This window comes from Macrotis lagotis, chromosome 4 (genome assembly GCF_037893015.1).
Source record: "Macrotis lagotis isolate mMagLag1 chromosome 4, bilby.v1.9.chrom.fasta, whole genome shotgun sequence".
Taxonomy (NCBI): Eukaryota; Metazoa; Chordata; class Mammalia; order Peramelemorphia; family Peramelidae; genus Macrotis; species Macrotis lagotis.
Genome location: NC_133661.1, coordinates 52,601,675 through 52,622,445, shown reverse-complemented (window position 1 = coordinate 52,622,445; position 20,771 = coordinate 52,601,675). Strand labels below are relative to the sequence as shown.

Sequence of the window (20,771 nt, the reverse complement as noted above, 5' to 3'; positions counted from 1 at the left end):
GCTACATTACCTTGGGAGTTTTCCCAGCTGAAGAAGTTTAGGCTTGTTTCAATTTCTAACAAGATAGGATTCTCGTGTAAGAGAAGGTCTATGAGCCTGCAGACCAACAGATAGTGAATCTAGCAGCTAGCTCAGTCCTGTCTTTTCTTTGGTCATCATTCTGTCTCTCTTCAGGAAACATGTTACTTTTTTGGACACATAACTCTGAGAATCATTGACTAGTAGGGACTCTCCCTGAGAGACACATGCTCATCCTGCCCAGAGTTCCACCTTGGCGTATTTTGGGAGGGATAGGCTCTGACCAGAGCCATTGGAGAGTCTGCCTTAGTGAGCTGGCTTCCTTGGAATTTTCTTCAGGGAGCTCATCTCACCCTTATCATAGATCAGAGGCTAAGGTCGGAAGGTCTGTTAGGTTTTGTCTTCTGGGGATATTTAATCAGTCCCTGGGACTTTTAGGATACTGAAAGGTGCATTGGAGAGAGTAACGTGGAAAGAACATTGAGACAGGGGGTGATTGTTTTCTAGGTAAGAAGGTATGTATAGGAATCAATGAATTATATTATAATCTACCTTTTTTTCGACTCCCTGTGCCAGCCAGGACAATGTGCCCTTAAAGTAGCCTAATGGAGAAGTGGAGATTTGGAGGGACTAGGGCTGACATTTATTTCTCTGAATCTTCGCTTCCTTAGATATGAAAAAGAGGATTTTGTTCTATCTCTAAAGTCCTTTCCTAGGTCTAAGTCTGTGATCTATGACCCTTCTCTCAAATGGGAGTGTGACACTGCCCCTGTTTCTAGGCCAGGTACCCTGCTCTCCTGAGTCCTGAACACTCTCAGAGAAAGTCTTTCCTTCTGGAAAACTGGAGAAGGAACACTGCCTCCAGGAATGTCCTTGGGAAAAGAGGCAAAGCATTTTAATTACAGCAAATAAGAAGGCACCAGCCCTTCTAATTACTATCTATGTGGGTGGAGTGAGGAAATCTCAAAAAAGTTCTCCATCCCTTTCCCCCTCTGTTTTCTCCTCTCTAAAATGAGAGGGTGGGCCTTAACGGTCCCTTCCAGCTCAAAATCTGTGATCGTACATCCCTACCTTGTAGAGTCCTAATTATCCATGGGGAATCAGGAAGGTCCTGATAATTCCAAACAATAGATAGTAAAATAATGTTCATGAATTTGCATTCTTTGAGTAAATGATGAGAGGGAAGCAGGGAAGAGGACAGTTTAGAAACATTCTGGGGGAACAGCAGGGGGAAGTACGTTCATGATTATAAACTTTGCTTTGATGGACAAAACCCCTATATGGAATTGAAAAATTGCTTAACTGAGTTGTCCGAGTCACCTTAGTTTGGAGGATAATTCAAATATTGACAGGTTCAGATCAGAACAAGCCATTCTGAAAATAGTTAGTCCTATATAATTAGGGGACAGCATGGTGATGTGGTAAATGGAGTCCTGAGCCTGAAATTAGGAAGACTCATCTTCTTGAGTTCAAATCCGGCCTCAGACATTTAGTAACTGTATAATAAATGAGTGACCCTGGGCAAGTCACTTAACCCTGTTTTCCTCAGTTTCCTCACTTGTGAAATGAGCTGGAGAAGGAAATGGCAAAGCAGCATCTCTGTCAAGAAAATTCCCCACAGAAATCTGGGACACTAATACCTTGATGGAGCTGTGAACTGATCCAAACTTTCTGGAGAGCAATTTTGAATTATGCCCAAAGGGCAACAAAAATGCGCATACCCTTTGATCCAGCAATACCACTACCGGGTCTATACTCTGAAGAGATTAAGGAAAAGGGTAAAAACATCCCTTGTACAAAAATATTCATAGCAGCTCTGTTTGTGGTGGCAAAGAATTGGAAATTAAGTGAATGTCCTTCAATTGGGGAAATGACTTAGCAAACTGTGGTATATGTATGTCATGGAACACTATTGTTCTATTAAAAACCAGGAGGGAAGGGAATTCAGGGAAGCCTGGAGGGATTTGCATGAACTGATGCTGAGTGAGATGAGCAGAACCAGAAAAGCACTGTCTACCCTAACAGCACCATAGGGTTGCTCTACCTTGATGAACTTGCTCATTCCATCAGTGCAACAATCAGGGACAATTTGGGGCTGTCTACAATGGAGAATACCATCTGTATCCAGAGAAAGAATTGTGGAGTTTGAACAAAGTTAATTTAGAAAAAAACCCATTATCTTATTATGTAATTTTGCTATCTCTTATACTTTATTTTCTTCCTTAAGGATATAATTTCTCTCTCATCACATCCAACTTAGATCAACGTATATCATGGAAACAATGTAAAGTCTAACAGACTGCCTTCTGTGGGGGTGTGGGGGGAGGGAAGCGAGATTAGGGGGAAAATTGTAAAACTCAAAATAAAATCTTTCTTTAATTAAAAAAAAAAGAAACCCCCTACAACACTGAACAGCAACAAGGACAGATTTGTTCATGGGCTAACACTAAGGCATTGAACCTCTGAGTATATCACTGTGATCTCTGCCTCCTAGACATTCCACCCTTCCTTTGGTATTCACCATATATGGCCTTGTATGTTCAATTATCTTGTCATGTCAGTTGAAATTGCCTGCTTAAAGTCCTCAGATTCCTATTTCTATGTGCCTAAGATAGGATCTTACATGAAGCAAGAATTCAGTAAGCCGGGGCAGCTAGGTAGCACCCACCCTGGAGTCAGGAGGACCTGAGTTCAAATCCAGCCTCAGATACTTAATAATTACCCAGCTATGTGTAACCTTGGGCAAGTCACTTAACCCCAATGCCTTGCAAAAACCAAAAAAAAAAAATTAGTAAGCCATTGAACGGAGATATAGCTTTTAGCTTATTTTAGAAGAGGAAATCAAGGCCCAGAGAGGTTACACAGTCACACAGTGGTGGAGATAAGCTTCCAACTCAATCATCATCATCACTGTTTACACAGGCTGCAAAGCACTTTGAATGTCCCAAAAACCCATGACTCACTCAGATTTAATGTTGTTGCAATAGCATTACTAGTGAAACCAGCTTCAGGAAGGATCTCTAATTTTTTAGCCTGAAGCAATCCTTCCACTGTTAATAGTCAACAGCCCTTCCACTCATTGGTAGATGAATCATGATGAGTTGCCCGAGACACATAAACATGGGAAATAAAGCGGCCTACCCAGAATCACACAGTTTATAAGTGTCAGAGTTGGGATTTGAACTCATAACTCTCTAACTCCCTTACCCTCACACCACCTAAAGGAATGTAGATTTTGATCACTGAAACCTGGCAAGATAACTTGGGGTTCACTCTGACTCTCATTGATCAGCCAATAAGAGGTCCCAGTCCAAACTCCACTTAGTCATTGTTTGGGTCCTGATTGGTTCAGAATGAATGTAAATAGCAATTGTTTCTGTTTTGGCTTGAAACCCAGAATCTTCCTCTTCCAGATACAAGACTGTTCTTTGCCTCATTTCTTACCTAACCTTAATCACTGAGTTAAGCTGAAACCTGTTAAAGACCTTAACTTTAAAAAGGCCAAGGTCTTCCACTGCATCCAGGGTCATCTCCAGTTATGATTCAGATGACTCCAGTAGAGAAAATGAGGCTGGTGACTTAGCACAGAATCCCTTCACTCAAATCCAATTCATTGTTTGTCATGGTATCACCTCCCTGATGTCATGGTCTTCTTTGAGAATGAAGGACGATCAACAGCTCTCCTCTCAGCTTCATATACTTATTTTTTGTTGTTGCTGTTGGGTTTTGTTTTGTTTTTTTTTTAGATTTTTCAAGGCAAATGGGGTTCAGTGGCTTGCCCAAGGCCACACAGCTAGGTAATTACTAAGTGATTGAGGCCAGGTTTGAACTCAGGTACTCCTGACTCCAAGGTGCTCTATCCACTGCGCCACTTAGCCATCCCTTCATATACTTTTGTTTATAAATCAAAGCCTAAAGTTGAGGATAACAAGGACAGACTTTAATGTGAGAATGGAGCTCACAAAGGCTTATTTGGAGGTTGGATTTGAACCCAGGTCTTTCTCCCTCCATATTAATATGAATTTGACCTTAGGCTATTGTCTTTATATTATTAGTAATGGCACACAATTTTATAATAGCTGTCTGGTAATAATGAAGTTTATAAATATTGTCTCATTTGATCCTTGAAATAATACAATGAAGTCAAATCAGTGAGCATTATTAAGCCCCTACTGTGTGCATTATTAAATTCCTACTGTGTACCAGATACCATGCCAAACACTGGGGACACAAAAGGCAAATAGAAATCCCTTCTTTCAAGGATTTCACAGTTTAATGTGAGTGTCACTATCCCCATTTTACAAAGAAGAACACTGGGACTTAGTGGGGAATAAGTGATTTTTCACATACATTCAAGTGAAACTGGGACTCAAAATCATATGCAGTGCTCCATCAGTAGGTTGCCACTATTACCCTTACAAGGGGTAATGCAGCCACATGCCTATAGGGTCCTGGAGCTTCCGTGTGTTTACTGATGAATTGACTTGGCTTTACCTCCATGATGAAATTCCCCAGTTTATCTCTCCTCCTTCTCTTTTAAATGGCCAAGGGAATGGAAAAGCAGACAAGGGAAACTCCTCCCCATTTGTGCACATGCAGCAGGGTGGCTTTGAGCCCAATCTTCTGGAGGCCAGAGAGGAGGCATATTATAGCAGAAAGAGGGTCTGAGCTGTGGACCTGGACTCAGGAAGCTTGATTTGAATCTCATCTCAAGTACCTGTAATCTATTCTATGATCACAGACAAAGCACCTAAACCCTTATAACTTCAATTTACTCAGATGAGAGCAATGATAAAAGGGTTGTTGATTAGCAATAATGGAAGAATTGGTCCAGGTGAAAGAAATCATAACTCCTTCTAGAAGTTGGTATAATCATCATTATTATGGTTACATGAGTTGTAATAGCAACAGAAATATCATAAATGTCAAAGCATAGGGTGGAAGGAAGGCACTTTGGATCAGAATTTCCCTCTTTACCCCTCAGGATAGCATATAGTTAGGAGATAGCTCAGATATAGAGGCTTGCAAAGTATTGTTTGCTTTAAAGAGGCAGCTAGGTGTTGGGCCTAGAGTCACAAAGACCTGAGTTTAAATTTGACTTCAGACATTTACTAGCCTATGTGACCCTGGAAAGTCATTTAACTTTTGTTTGCCTTAATTCACTGGAGAAGGAAATGGCCAAGCACATCCATAATCTTGACAGGAAAATCCCAAGGACAGTATAGTCTATAGGGTCAGAAAGAATTTCTGCAACTGAACAACAGCAATGAAAGTACTTCAAAAAGAGCACCAACTCTGTAGACAGAAGAACAAGTTCAAATCCTATTGCTAACTCTTAAACTGCAGAATCCTAAGTAATTCTCGGACCTCCTCCATCTTCAGGACCCTTATCTGTAAAATCAGGGGATTGTCCTTGATGACATTTGAAATCCCTTCAGAAGATCCTATGATCCTCTTTTATCCTTACCAGAAAGATATTATCATCCTCATTTTACAGATGAGAAAACTGAGCCTGAGACTTATGTACAGTCACTGACACGGCATTGGTAACGTGGTGGGTTTCTTTGGACATCAGTCCACACTCTTCCATCCCCCTTGTCATTTTTACACTTGTTCCTACCATGTTGTTGCATTAGCCTTAGAAGGTTTGGGTTCACCTCACCTCTCAGTTCTGTAACTTATTGACTGGGCAATCTTGGACAAATCCCTTAACTCTGGGCTTCCATTTTCTCATTGGTAGAATGAGGACCTTGGTCAAGATGATTTCTGAGGTCTAAAACCCAAGATCCCCCACTCTCAGGTTGGCATACCACTAGATACTAGCTCATGTCTTTTTCCTCCCCAGGCCTTGATTTTTCACCCCCCATTGCCAAGCCTGGAAACATCACCCTGGAGTATATAGGGTACCACCTGGACTGATGGCAGGCTAAACTTGGGGTCTTGGTTGTCCTCCCCTTCAGTAATTGCTCCATCATTGAGTTAACTTTTCAGCTCAGGATGGAACTTTCAGGAGTGTGGCTTTGTTTCTTCTCTTACTCATTTTGGCTTAATGGGTCATGAAATATTAATTCTCCTCTTCCCCCAGGCAGATAGATTCATGCTGAGCAAGCAACATATCTTATGTAACTCACTGATGTCGACAGAAAATCCTGGGGCTAATTCTAGCTCCTTTATTAAGTCACACCTCCAATGTCTGCCTCAGTTTCTACAGCTGTAAAATGGCTGCATCAGTGAAATGTTTTGTGCTTCCAGAATTTGTTTGGGAGAGGAGGAGTCTCAAGGCTCACTATACCACTCTATACCAGTAGAGTGCTAGACCTGGTGAGGAATAGCCGAGTTCAAATTTGACCCTGGACACTTACTGTGTGACTGGGCAAATCACTTCACCTCTGTTTCTCTCAGTTTCCTCATCTGTAAAATGAATGTAATTATAGAATCTATAATTCTCAGGGTTGTTTTAGGTACCAAATAAAATATCTGTAAAATATTTAGCACAGTCTCTGGAGCATGGTAAGTGTTACATAAATAAAATAAATATTCTGTTCTATAGGGTTAGCTAGGTGGTGCCACAGTGGATAGAGTGCCAGACTTGGAATCAGGAAGACTCATTTTCCTGAGTTCAAATCTGGCTTCAAACACCAGCTATGTGACCCTGAGCAAATCACTTAACCCTGTTTGCCTCAGTTTCCTCATCTATAAAATAAAGTCGAGAAGGAAATGGCAAACAGCTTCAGTCTCTTTGCCAAGAAAACCCCAAATGGGGTTATGAAGAATCAAACAAGACTGAAAACAACTGAACCTTCTCCTCTGTAAGTTACATATTCTTGGGTCAAGACTTCCTAATATTTTTTGTGCCATAAACCCCTCTGTTGAGCCTTCTTCAGAATCATGTTTTAAAATGCATAAAATAAAATACTTAGAACTACAAAGGAAACCAGTTAGATTGAAATACTCATCAAAACATTAAAATGAGATTCATATAGGCAAGGTTAAGAATATCTGAGCCTTTTTATATTCCATGAATCCCCATGCAGCCCAACTTCAGTCCATTCCTTAGTTTTCCCTCTTTTACACTAAATGACTGGCCCACCTCTTTTTCCTGATTCCAGAGCTCCTCAATGATACTCATTCACAGCATTTCTGGCATGCAAGTCATCATTAGTAATAAGCTGTAGCCTACAGCTGTGCACATCTCAAAACAATCACTTTTTAAAATAGAACTGAAATCCCAAACTGGCAGGCAGCCTAAACTGACTTCGAAGGCCAACCCAAACCCCAATATGGACTCAGATTTCTCCTGCTTTCCTTGCCCCTGAAAGAATTATTTCAGAACACTGAAAACTGTATATAGGCCAATGCACCAGTTAGCTCTCTTCCATCCCTACTCCTCTTGGGGCCTGGAAGATTTCCAGAGACTCTTTGTAAGGAGAGCTCCAACTTGGCTTTTTCCCCTCACTTTCCCCTTCCTGAAAGTTCCAGGCCTCAGCTCTTGAGGGCATGGGCAGGGGTGGGGTCAAGGAATGCATTTAGTACCAAAAGTATGTAAGATGGATGTCACCTGCCATAGTTGATAGTTGCAAAAAAGAACGAAAAACAAAAAACCTGCCTTTGGAGAGAAGCAAGAAGACTTGGAAGACAAAAAAAAAAAAAAAAAGGTAGTCCCTGGCTAGGAACCCTCCATACATTAACAGTCAGTTAAGTAGGGGAGAAGAAACCACCTCGCTAGCTGAGATATTCCTGCTGCCACAAAGTTTGCCAGGGAAAATGGAAGGAAGGTGGGGATTGAATGAGATCACTTTCCCCCCACTGGATGCAGAGACAGCTACTTCAACTCTAATTACAGAGCACTTGTCTCCATCTCTTCCTTCTTGAAGAGATCTCTTTTTCCATTTCCACTTTGCTCAGATCCAACTCAAGTATCAAGAAACTCACTAATCTAAGAACAGAAGGATCCAAAGATTTATCCATTTAGAATTAGAACCTACATTGTTCTATAAGAAACCATGAGTAGTCAAACTCAAGAGAAGCATGGAATGAATTACAGGAACTGATGCTGAACAAAGGGAGCAGAACCAAGAGAACATTGTATACATTAACAACAACATTGTCAGTTAATCAACTTTGATGCATGCAGCTCCTCTCAGAAGTCCAGAGATCTAGGACAACGCTGGGAGACCTGCTATGGACAATCCTATCCCCATCCAGAGGAAGAAAAACCAAAGCAAAGAAAAAAAACCCCTATAGAATCTGAATGAATATTACATTCACTTTTTAAAAATTTCTCTTATGTTTTTCTTTCCTATGTCATGGTTTTCTTTCTTTTCCCTTCATCCTAATTCCTCATACCAAAAATGACTAATCTGTAAACAGTTTAAACACAAAAGTGTATGTATAATATTCACCAGACTGTTGCCACTGTGGGGAGGGGGATGGGAAGGGAGGATGGAAGGAAATTATGTAACTTAAAAACATGCATATGCATGTAAATGAATGTAATTGAAAAAATAAAATAAAATATCAATAAAAAAGATTTGGAAGCCACTTTAGTGCCCATCAAGTCCAACACTTATTTTTCGCATTTTAAAGAAGAGTCTGTGACTTACTTGCCCACAGTCATACAGGAAGTCTCTGAGACAGGATTACAATCTTCAAGTCTAGTTCTCTAGCACTGAGACTAAAAATTCAACCTCTTCTACTTACCTAAATGATTTTGGGCAAATCTCTTAACCTCTGTATGACTCAGGTCCTTATTCAAAAGTTAGAAGGGGGGGAAAAAAGTTAGGTGGGGATTCCTCTAAAATGACTTTCACCTCTCATTTGTGACATAAGCAAATGCAAGTCTGTAACACACATAACTCTTGTTTTCAGTCATATAAAAGTCTATATTTGGCACAGTGATGTTTCAGGACCACTGACTTTATATTGAAAACTCCAATGAATGGAGAAACTAGCCAAAAGACAGCTCATCACCATTTCTTTTTTTTAATTTTGTTTAAACTTTTTATTTTATTTTTTAATTATGTGATTTTTTTTCCTTCTCTACATAAATTTATTTTTAAAAATTTTTATTTAAGGCAATAGGATTGAGTGACTTGCCCAAGGTCACACAGCTAGGCAATTATTAAGTGTCTGAGATCAAATTTGAACTGAGGTCCTCCTGACTCCAAGGTTGGTGCTTTATCTACTGAGCCACTTAGTTGCCCTAAAAATTTTATTTTTTTACATTTTTGTGTGATATTTGTATTTGTATGTTATTTGATGTTTTATATAAAATATTTATATTTTTTCCAGTGGAGTTATTATATGTCTACTTCAACAATCTCTTATATAAGTATTGTACTACAATCTCAAAAGCCCTCCTGTGTGTGTTTTTTAAAAATTATTTATTTAGTTATATATTTTATTTTAAATTAGAAAGATTTTATTTATTTTGAGTTTTACAATTTTTCCCTCTAATCTTACTTCCCTCCCCCCATCCCCCACAGAAGGCAATTTGCCAGTCTTTATATTGTTTCCATGATATACATTGATCAAATTGAATGTGCTCATCACCATTTCTACAAACACAATTCAAAGCTAACTATAATGATTGCCCAACAGATGAAGAATGGTATATTATTTCCTGTTGACTTTCTTTCCATAGTACAGAAGAAAGAATCATCTTTAAGGTTTCTAAAGGAACACGGATAGCCAAGGTATGCTATCTGAAGAACCTAGAGTCAAGTCAAGCTACCAAGACCACTTGAACAAAGGTTGGTATAGTGAGCATATGGCAGTATAGTGCAAATAGTCTGGGTGCCTCTGTCACTTATTTCCTGTGTAACTTTGGCTTCTATCAGAGTCAAAAGGGGGAAAAAAAAGAATGAGAAGGTGGGGGGAGGGAGGAAAGTAAGACTTCTTTAAGTTTCTATATCCCCATCTGCAAAATTAGAGTGTCTGACTAGATTGCCTCTAAGGTCCCTGCTAATTCTATGAACTGGGTTGTCAATATTCAGATGCCTTGACTTTAGGTGTACAAGAAACCCTTGTACAGTTTGGGAACCTCAAATTTGAAAGGGGTCCAGAACAGACTAAGGTGCCTTCTGTAAGTTCTTCAGGGAAATTTATATTGCTATCAGAGATCACCTAAAAAATAAATAAAACCCCGTATTTACAAACAATATCCATGTCAGTTAAATCATCCTTAATCAATTTTATAATTGATTTACAGCCATAAATGGCATCAGACAGTGGCAAGCAAACAAGATTCAAGGTAAGGGAGTGGATCTTATCAATTATAGCCTCTGCTTCTTTCCAGGGGAGGAGAGGAATATTGTTCATAGACTCCTTGTAGGGCCTTCCCATCCCCAAATCTATTTAATCTTCAGTTTATAAAGGGGAAAAGGTGCAGCCTAGCTTAGTGTAGAAAGGATAGGCTTTGGAGTCAGGAAGACCTGACTTCAAGTCTTGTCTCTGAAACATACTGTGTATTCATGGGTAAGTCACTTAACCACTCAGTGAGATATAGAGCTCTCTAAACTATAAATTACTCATCTGTTATCCACCTGCCTTGATGGAAAAAGTTTCCATACAAGGAGTTATACACATTGGTGAAATAAAAAATTTGTACTTTCTAAATAGATACCTTCAGGGAAGTTAATTTGTCCAAGGTAAACTTAAGAGGAAGTAAACATAAAGGAAAGATTTGAAGACAGGGTCTCTGATTCCTAAGTCATTGCCATTTTCACAATACCTCACTCCCTCCTTCAGTCTTTTATCTTCAACAGTCAGCTGATTTATATCTAAATTGGAAGATACTTTCTTCCCTCCACCTCTCCCAGCTACCCATGCATAAGATTTAAGCTACTCCTCTTGAAAATGAAACACATTTTCTTAGATTTGTCCTTCTGAGTGCAGACAAGATAGAATGAAGGTTTTGCACAAGATTGGGCTACACAACTAGAAAAGTGACAGAAAATTTGCATAGGGTCACCCAGAAGGTACTGGACTCAGACTCAGGAAAAGCTAATTTTCATAAGTTTCCTTCTTGCAGGACCCTAACTTGTAAACATTTCATATCCTCAGTGGTTTCCCTTGCCTGTAAGATTTAGCACTCTGATCTCCAGGTCTACCCTAACCACTTGGTCCAGCTCAAAATAAGAGAGGTTTCCTTGCTAACTTAGACCCTTATCTTCTCAGTATGCTATTCATTCTTCCTGTCTGCCATCAACCGTAGAAGAGAATTCTTAGAAATATTTTTCTGGTCCCTATTTCTGGTCTCCCTCCCTCTGATATGAGAGAGAGAGTGAGAAAGAGAGCGAGAGCGAGAGAGCGAGAGAGAGCGAGAGAGAGAGAGAGAGAGAGAGAGAGAGAGAGAGAGAGAGATATGGGGTTGTATGTAGAAAGGAATAGCATCTCTAGAACTAGGCAAGGAAGGGATGGAGATCTGTAGATTAATTGTGGTTATTGACATTTTTTTCTTCCTCAACCAGAAGGCAGTTTCTAGTTCCTGACTCCTGGTTTCTAATCTTCCCTTCCATGCATACCACTTACCCCTTCAGGCGTCTGTCTGTCTGTCTGTCTGTCTGTCTCTCTCTCTCTCTCTCTCTCTCTCTCTTCCTTTCATCTCCACCCTCTCCCTGCCCTCCCTCTTTTGCCCTTCTCTAGAAAACCAAGGCTCCAGGAATTGGGAAATTCCTGTCAAAATCACATGAGCAAGAAAAGTCAGTCATTTGTTGCTAACATATTTCCTTGGCTTTGAGTTCAACATGTTAGCACAGTTTCAAGCCTGCAGATGAGGAGAAGGGAGGAAAGGGGAATAAGAGGGGGAAGGAAAAACAGATCCAATAAAGCTCAGTTAAGTGTGAAGCAGACATGTGTGGGCATGCATGTTTACATGTTTGAATACCAATGTAGAAGACAAAAATAGACCAAAGGTAAAACTCAACAGCAGATTATTGGAATCCTGGTGTGTGCGTGATCATGGGCAAGCCAATTCACAGCTCAGTGCCCTCATTTCCTCATTTGTAAATGAGACTTTTCGTGTTGTTTTCTCTAGTACACACACATCTGGAACACTTTGCTGTAGAAGTCCCTTAGTTCATTTGATTTAATCATAATTCTATACATTTAGAGAGGAAGCTAGGAAGTGCATAGAGTTCTGAGCCTAGTCAGGAAGACCCATATTCAAATCTGGCTTCAGACACTTATTAGATGTATGACCTTGGGAAAGTGACTTAACTCTATTTGTCTCAGTTTCCTCATCTGTAAAAATGAGCTGGAAAAGGAAATGGCAAACCAATCTAGTATATTTGTCAAGAAAACCTCCAAAGAGGTCATAAAGACTCAAATATAACTGAAAAACAACAAAGCATTCATAACCACAACATATACATTGAGAACCAACTTGTGATTTCATCAGTATTGGGAAACTCAACAAGGAAACCACAACTACCAATGCAAGTTGGTACGTGTGCTGCAATTTATAATCTTACAAAAATTACCTAGAGAACTGAGTGTGTGTGACTTGCTAAGGAACATGTAGCCAGTGAGGCTGAACTAGATCCCAGGTCTTCCTGTCCCTGAGTCAGTCTGGCCATCTGCTACGCCAGTGGTGTCAAACTCTGACAGAAACTGATTCTCCTAAAGCCACAGATAAGGATCCCAGGGGACCACGTATTGACTTAATTTTAAAATGTGATATTCTTTTTATTGTAACTTTATTTTGTTAATTATTTCCCCAATTACTTTTCTTTTCTTTTTTTGATTTTTGCAAGGCAAGGGTGTTAAGTGACTTGCCCAAGGTCACACAGCAAAGTAATCATTAACTGTCTGACGCTGGATTTGAATTCAGGTCCTTCTGTCTCCTGGGCCAGTGTTCTATCCACTGTGACATCTACCTGCCCCCTAATTACATTTCAATTTGGCTTGGGCCGTATGTTACTTCTAACCCATCCTACCTTACCTCTTTCTATATTGATTTAATTTAATTAACTTTTTCTTTGTGTTTGAAAGTGATTCTTTATTTTTCCTGACATTTTCCAAACTGTGTTTCAATATCATAACTTCTTGGGGAAAATATTCCCAAGACTTAATTTCTTTATATTAAGGCCTTAAATAAAAAGGAGGTTGGAATGGACTAGATAGTATCTAAGGCCCTTCCTGGTTCTGGATCTATGATTCTCTGAATACTGAATAGTTAGTGACATCTAATATCGCATGACCAAGGCCTTCAAAAATTTTAGCTTAGGGGCGGCTAGGTGGCACAGTGGATAAAGCACTGGCCCTGGAGCCAGGAGTACCTGGGTTCAAATCCAGTCTCAGACACTTAATGATTACCTAGCTATGTGGCCTTGGGCAAGCCACTTAACCCCATTTGCTTAGCAAAACCTAAAAAAAAAAATTCTAGCTTAGTTGATCATGCACACTGACGTTATTTCTCGAGATCCAAAGCTGGGAGGGACCGAAGAGATCCTCCAATCTGTGCCCTTTTACAAAGGAAGAAACTAAGATCCAGCAAGGGAGAGTAATTTACCCAAGGTCACATGAATATTAAGCATCAGAGATCGGATTTGAACCCCAGATCTCTGACTCCTTCTGGAGCCAGAGCTCCACCTAAGTCACCTTGGTCCAAATATATCTTTGCTCTCTGGGTCTGGTTGGTTCTTGTCCTTTATTATTGAAGAAGTCTAAAATGACATCACTATGTTTGAAACAAATGACAGTGGGTCCAACTGCGGCTGATCAGATCAACATGAACTCGGAATGCTCAACCACAGGTTGGGCATAAATAGTCCATGTGAACACCTGGGGGATGGGGTATTCTAAACTTACATATGTCACATTTCTTTTGAGTTACTTCAATTCTGCCTTCCTCATAGAGTGCAGCACCCTTCTCTTCTACTCTGTGGATTAAATAATCTGTGAGGATGTCCATGAGTGTGTGTATGCTGGTGAATATTGTAGTTGGACTTGTAGGTCTGTGAACGCCTACATGTCTGCATGGATATGTGTGAATGTATGTGTGTAGAAACATGTCTATGGGTGAGGTCAGTATGTATTTACTTCTTTCTGCTCCCCATGCCTCTGATAAGACAGACTGCATCTGACATATCAGACAGCTCAGCAGTCTGGTTGAACAAGGTTTCTGCCGTCCTTGCCCGAGGTTTCTCTTCCAGTCTGAGTTGTTTCGGTTACCCCAGTACACACCTGGGGTTGTAAGCAGTTTCCACAGCTCAGTTTATCAGGGCTTAGTGGGGTTCCTTAGATCCTTAGATCAGATAATAGAGCCAATGAGTCAAATGCTTTTTCTTTTCCTAGGGAAGGACTGAGCTATCATTCCATAGGGAGTTTTTTTGAAAAGTCCAGTATCTTAAGCCAACTACATAAAACTGGAATGTGGAAGAGTGAAAGACCACCACAGTTGGAATTCCACTTATGACCCCCTTATGTCCTTTTGTCAGAGACTAGAAGGAGGTGAGATGCTGATAAATCAGGCCCATTCTCCCATTACCCTGATGGCTCCTAGGCTATCATGCTTCCCATGGAGGGGAGTTCAGCTCCAGAGAGATGGGAGATCAACAGCCCCCTGAATTTGAGCTAGCTTTCTCAGCAAAAAGAGCACTGACCCTGGTATCAGAGGTCTTACATTCATAAATGCCTCTGGAACTCCATTTTGTGTGACTTTGGGTAAGTGATTTAATCTTCCTAGGCATCAGTTTCCTCATATGTAAAATGAAAAGTCTCAGCTAGATGGCCAGATTACAGCTATGTTTCTATGACTCTCCATTCCAACCCTTCAAAAATCACAACTGAAGAAGACTCAGATGCTTGCGAATCTCTCCACCCATCCAACCTCGACATTTTATGAAACATTTAAATGTCTGCCTTTGTGGCCAAAGAAGAATTCTTGTCTAGATTCCATAAAACCAGAATTTTAAAAAACAAAAGAAACAAAACTTTGCCCAAATCTTTCAAAGTCAAACTCACAAACAAAGGCATAAACCAAACTGACTGTCTTGGGAAGGAGCAGCTTTTGGTGACTTACCCAGACCACCACCAAGGCCAGTTGTCCCCATCATCTATTTCCACCCCTGGTCTTCTGCCTTGATCATACTGACCAGGACAACCTATTTTCCAGCCGGAGAGGTTGAAGTCTGAGTCACAAGAAGACAGAAAGAAGAACTTGCCCCTCTTCGGGGTGGCCAACTGAAGATGAGAGGGCCAACAGAAGAGAGAGTTGGAACCCAAATGCAGAACTCCCAAGCTGGGCTCTGAGGTTTTCTTCTCTAGACTGTTTACTTGGGGAGGTCAGGCTGGGACTGGTTTATTTATTTTCCACACTTTCCCTCCAAATCTTTTTCTTAGAGTCCTCCAGATCCCCTCCTTGATAAATTTCCTGGGAATTGGAAAAGAGGACAACCTCCTGAACAGACAAGCAACCTTTGTGAAAAGAAGGAAGGTAGTGGTGTGTTTGTAAAGGCCAGAGAGGAGATGGAGGATGGGGGAAGGGTGGGAAGGAAAGGAAAGGGAAAGGGAAAAGGGAAAGAAAAAAGGAAAAGGGACAGTGGAAAGCACAAGGGAAGGAGAAAGAGAAGGGGAAGAAGAATGGAAAGAGGAATGAGGGGAAGAAATCAGATCTTGGTGTGAATGAACTCTTTGGGGGATTTGAATTGCATTTGTTTATCTTTACTCCCTAATGAAGTGATGGGATTCCCTTTACCTGTAAAAACAACTATGGAGTCAAAAATAAGACTGGCTGAGTCTAGAGGTTGAAGGGAAGTTCCATTTCTCAACTCTCTTTAGGTATCATTTGTGACGGGATTTCATTTGTAATGAAAGATCAAGAGAAAGAGCTGATCTTAGTGACTTAGAGACCTTACATTAGGATGCCAGCCTTCCCCCTGGTCCCAGCTGGGGCAGCACCACTAATACCCATTTTGGAAGAGAATGAGTCATGAAGGGCTTGGGATGTCTTTACAGCTGGGTTCTCACAGTTTATGGCAAGGGAGAGGGGATGGGGAGGGGCAGGGGAAACAGGGAGCTACTTGATAACATACTCCTCCTTGGTAGATCTTCAAATGTGGCTTGATGGGACATGACTACCATCCCCTGGATGTCTAGTGCTATTTTTAACCAACTCGATGCCGGCAAACATTTAACAAGTGTCTCTCCAAAGGGGATTAAAAGTACCCCAGGTACACTTTTAAGTTTGATCTGAAGCATTCACATTTTCTCTATCACTTTTGAAAATATAGGCAATCGGGAAGCTAAGTGGCGCAGTGGATAGAGCACTGGCCCTACAGTCAGGACCTGAGTTCAAATCTGAACTCAGACACTTACTATTACCTAGCTGTGTGACCTTAGGCAAGTCACTTAACCCCACTGCTTTGCAAAAACAACAAAAAATGTGCAGGCGATCAACAAAAAAAACCCCCAATAAATAGAGCTCTGATTGTAGTTTGAGGATTTCTAGGAGGTAAACACTCGAATTAAAAATTGGCAGTGGGCTCTCGAGAGCAGATTCAGTACAAGTTGCTTTTAACTAAGGGTTCATTTACCTAACACTTTGCTATTTATAAAGCCTGTCCTTCAATATAATCCTATCAGATGCAATAACAGTTCTCAATTGTGTGTGACTACACTGATAAGAATAACTTGTCCCCAGTCACACATATAGGAAGTAGTAGATTTGACTCAAGTCTTCTGTATAAACATGGTGTGGTGGAAAAGCCCTGGATTTGCCATCTGTGGACCTGGTTTGAATCCCAACCCTGATACTGCCTGATTGGCTTTGGGTAAGGTACCTCTCTGAGCCTCAATTTCCTCATATGCAAAATGAGAGTGGCAGACTAGATATCACTAAGATCCCTTTCAGTGCAAAAGTTGAGTCCATGGGAGGCTCCTGCTACTATATTATGCTGGCAAAGGAAGGTGATGGATGGTAGATGGCATGGGGAGCTCCCTGATCATGGTCACTTAGATGACAAGGCCTGACATAGCACCTAAACTCTGAGACTTATAGTTAGTGAGACCTAACAAGATCAAATGTTGCCTCTGATGCTTACTAGCTGAATTGAACAAAGAGATCACTAAAGTCCCTTCCTGCTTAAAAGCCTGTGAATCTGTGGGTGGTGTAGTGGGTAGGAAGTCAGATCTGAATTCAAATTTGGTCTCAGATAATTATTGGCTGTGAGACCACAGGCAATTTACTTAAATTTTTATTTGTCTCAGTTTCCTCAGTGGCAAAAATGGATGTAATAATAGCATCCATCTCCCTAGGTTGTTGTGAGGATTAAATGAGATAATATTTATAAAGTGTCTTTCTTCTTTCCTTCCTTCCTTCTTTCCTTCCTTCCTTCTTTCCTTTTTTTCCCTTCCTTCTTTCCTTTCTTTCTTCCTTCCTTCTTTCCTTTCTTCCTTCCTTCCTTCCTACCTTCCTTCCTTCCTTCATCAGAAGGTATCCAGGTCAGGATTTTTTAACTGCTGTGGAGACTGATGAGCACCTCTGAAAAATACCTCTGTATTTTAGACCACCACTATCATCCTATTCATCTCAAGTTGTTCTCCAGTCTTGGGATGTATAGGATAATAGTGGTGGTCTAAAATAGACCCTGAAATTGGGTTTTGATAGTGAGTATGATTCTGCCTTTACTTCCATCAAAAACTGAAGTTTTTGCCTCTTCCTAATTTAAACTCCAAGGCAGGTTTATATGCCTGAAACTACAAGCAAACTCCAACAACAGTTCTTTGCCAGGGGAGCCGAATTCCTTGTATTTTCCTACCCAAGCCTCCCACACACCTGGGGAGTCTTGGGTCCAGTATTAGGAAAACCTGCCACCCAGGGTCCCTGAGGCTGGAATATTTCTGTTTCTCAGAAACTCTCCTAACCCCTCCAGAAAAAGCTTCAGGGAATGGAAGTCCTGGCTCAACAGCAGGCTCTGTTTGTTCCCCAGAGCTATGCAGGCCAGTCTTGAGACACCTCCCTCTCCACCTACTCCCTTGCCCTTCCCTAGACTAGAGGAACTGGATGCCCCCTGCATAGTTGTGGCAGCCTCCTGGGACATTCCTGTCATCTTGTTTCTAGCAGGGAGGCTCAGAGGTAGTGACTGTCTGTCTCTGGCACGTGATCCTGGATAAGTCCCAACCTCTTAATGTCTGTAGGCAATGTTCTGAAACCACTCAGTTAAAAGTGAATGGCTGGTGGCTGTTAGATGGCTCAGTGTATAGAGCACCAGCCCTGGAGTCAGGAGAACCTGAGTTTAGATCCAGCTTCAGAAATTTAATAATTACCTAGCTGTGTGGCCTTGGGCAAGTCACTTAATCCCATTGCCCACAAAAGCCAAAAAAAAGAAAAAAGAAAGAAATGAATGACCAGTTTTCATAAGAGAATGGAATTTCCAAACACGGGAGTCCCAGAACCAATGAAACTGGAAATTAAGAGATTACTGGGAGGGTTACAAAATACTTTCCTTACCTCTGAGATAAGATGTGAGGCAGAAAATTTCAAGGTCTCAAATTCCCCAGAAAAAACTCACAGCACTTGTGCCTGCTAAGCCCCTCTTCTACCTCCCATTTCAAAACCTAGAGGGTGGAGCTAAGGAGATCGATTCCTTTCCTTCTATTGGATCAATAAATTAGTCCAAGAAGTGGTAGGGATGGGTCCTATTAATAATATTAATAAGATCTTCCTACTTCTCTCCTGAATGAGATCCTGTCACACACACACACACACACACAGAGTTTCCTTCCCCAGCCTCAGTGGGAGTAGTGTGTATAACTGATAAGACTCAGAAGGAACTGGTCTCTGAAGTTTGTCCTAACAGGGCAACACACTTCCACAGAAGTTACCATGTCTAGCCCAACCTCCACATTTTACATCACTTTGAGAGGTGATGATTTGCTTAAGATCACACAGCTTTGGGGCAGCTAGGTGGCATAGTGGAGAGAGACAGGCCCTGGAGTCAGGAGGACCTGAGTTCAAATACGACCTCAGACATTTAATGATTGCCTAGCTGTGTGACCTTGGACAAGTCACTTGAACTCCACTGCCTTGTAATAAAAAAACAAGCAAACAAACAAAAAGTTCACACAGCATTTAAAGCCCTTTACAGTCAACTCAGATGCCAACCTCTCTTCCCAAGCTTATTACACATCATTCCTTACCTCATTCTCTTGGTGTTCCAGCTAACTTGACTTATTTGATGTTCTCTATTCAAAACAGTCGTCTCCCGCCTCTGCACCTTTGCCTAGGCTGTCCCTGATCCCTACAATGCTCTTTCCACAGCTTTGCTTCTTGGAATCCCCAGCTTCCTTTAAGGTTCAGCTCAAGAACTAGTTACCACAGGGCTTTTCCTGATTTCCCTGGAGATAAGTTCCCTACCAAATGATTATTTTTCGGGTTTTCCTTGGCTTGGCACACTGATTTTGTATTTACTTTTCTGTATACATGTAGTAGTCCCCATCCCACAGTAAGACTTTTTTCTGGTCTTGAATGCAGTAGGTGCTTAATAAATGGCTATCAAATTGGATAGTTAATAAATGGCTGGCCCAGAATGTGAGCCCAGATCTGCTGACTCTAACCCCTGTATTCCTTCAATTAGCCTCACACAGCAGCTAAATGCTAAGGATTAAGTAGCCTTCTGCCTTTTTATACAATTCCTAGATGGAGGACTCACTTCCCCAATCTCCAGTAAAGGGTGCTTCCCCAGAATGACATCCTAACTGACAGCCAATTCTTTTTACTATTCAAGCCACACAATGAAAGGGTCCTTGCCTGTGTCCAGGGACAGGAATGAACTGAAGGGTAATTTCAAACACAAATGGCAAGCCTCATGTCAAGTCTTCCTGTTTATGCTTCCACCCTTCTTTCCCAGAGCCTCACCTCAATCCATTTTGGGACCTATACCAGACGACAGGAAACTTTAGCTAAGCTTTCCCCTACTGCCCCCCACCTCCCAGTTCCTGCTCACAGTATACTCACAAGAGAGTTGAGTTTGTAGGCCCCACTCCGGCCTGAAGCGCCGCATCTGTCCACCGAGGCAGCAGAGACTGTAGATCCCAAGAGCCCAAGGGTGTTGTAAATCTGGTGGACTGAGACGGAAACAGATGGAGGTCAGGATAGATGTGGGCTGGCCGTGGATGCCGCTCTTGGGTTAGCGGAGGAGGGAGATGAGAATAGATCTGCATGCAAAGCCCCCAAAAGGCGCAAAAGCCCAGATCATGAGTCTCCGGGTCTGGACTCCCTCAACAGCAGTGGACATTGTAAGTCCGTTTGTGGAAGGTGCTGGAGAAGGGCTTTCTGTTCAGGTAGGAGAGTAGAGAGGCCCCCCGGCCCCCCTCCACAGTCCCTTCCAAGTCCAGTCTGAGCTTTGCTTCAGGAGTCACTGCTAGGGGGAGGAAGTGAGAGCCAATAAGCTGGTGCACATGCAGGGTCTGGGAGAAGCGGCATGTGCTCCGGGGCTGACCCAGCCCCGTCTGACCACTGAGAGGTCCGGCCCTTGTCTTCAGGCTATCGTAATGTCAGCAGAGTGGAGAAAGGCAGCTACAGGGGCTGGGCAGAAGGGCGAGAGGCCGGAGGTGGCCGGCCATGGTCTCTGGCCCGGCCCAGCCCGGGTCTCTTTCTGGGGGCCCCTTGGGTCTGGCAGGGCCTCTCTCCCGAGGCCGGGTCCCCGGGTCCCCCAACTTGGCCAGCCCAAGAGGGGAAGGGACTGGGGCAAGGCCGGGAAGCGCAGTTTGTGCCCAGCCTCAGCCCGGGGCTCCGCTGCCCGCCCCAC

General features: G+C 41.9%; 1 protein-coding gene across 5 annotated transcripts in view; it reads right to left on the bottom strand.

The window, feature by feature from the left end:
- The window catches only part of CHST3 (carbohydrate sulfotransferase 3), a 65,284-nt gene that overhangs the window by 43,955 nt on the left and 558 nt on the right, over positions 1-20,771 (bottom strand). The window contains exons 1-2 of one of the 5 annotated variants that reach the window (XM_074232784.1): positions 19,979-20,771; positions 1-15,394 (exon numbers count right to left, since the gene is read on the bottom strand). The exon at positions 1-15,394 is cut by the window's left edge and continues 15,468 nt beyond it. The gene's annotated coding sequence lies outside the window, so the exon portion shown is untranslated. The other 4 variants (XM_074232783.1, XM_074232781.1, XM_074232785.1 and 1 more) reach the window with 4 other exon arrangements.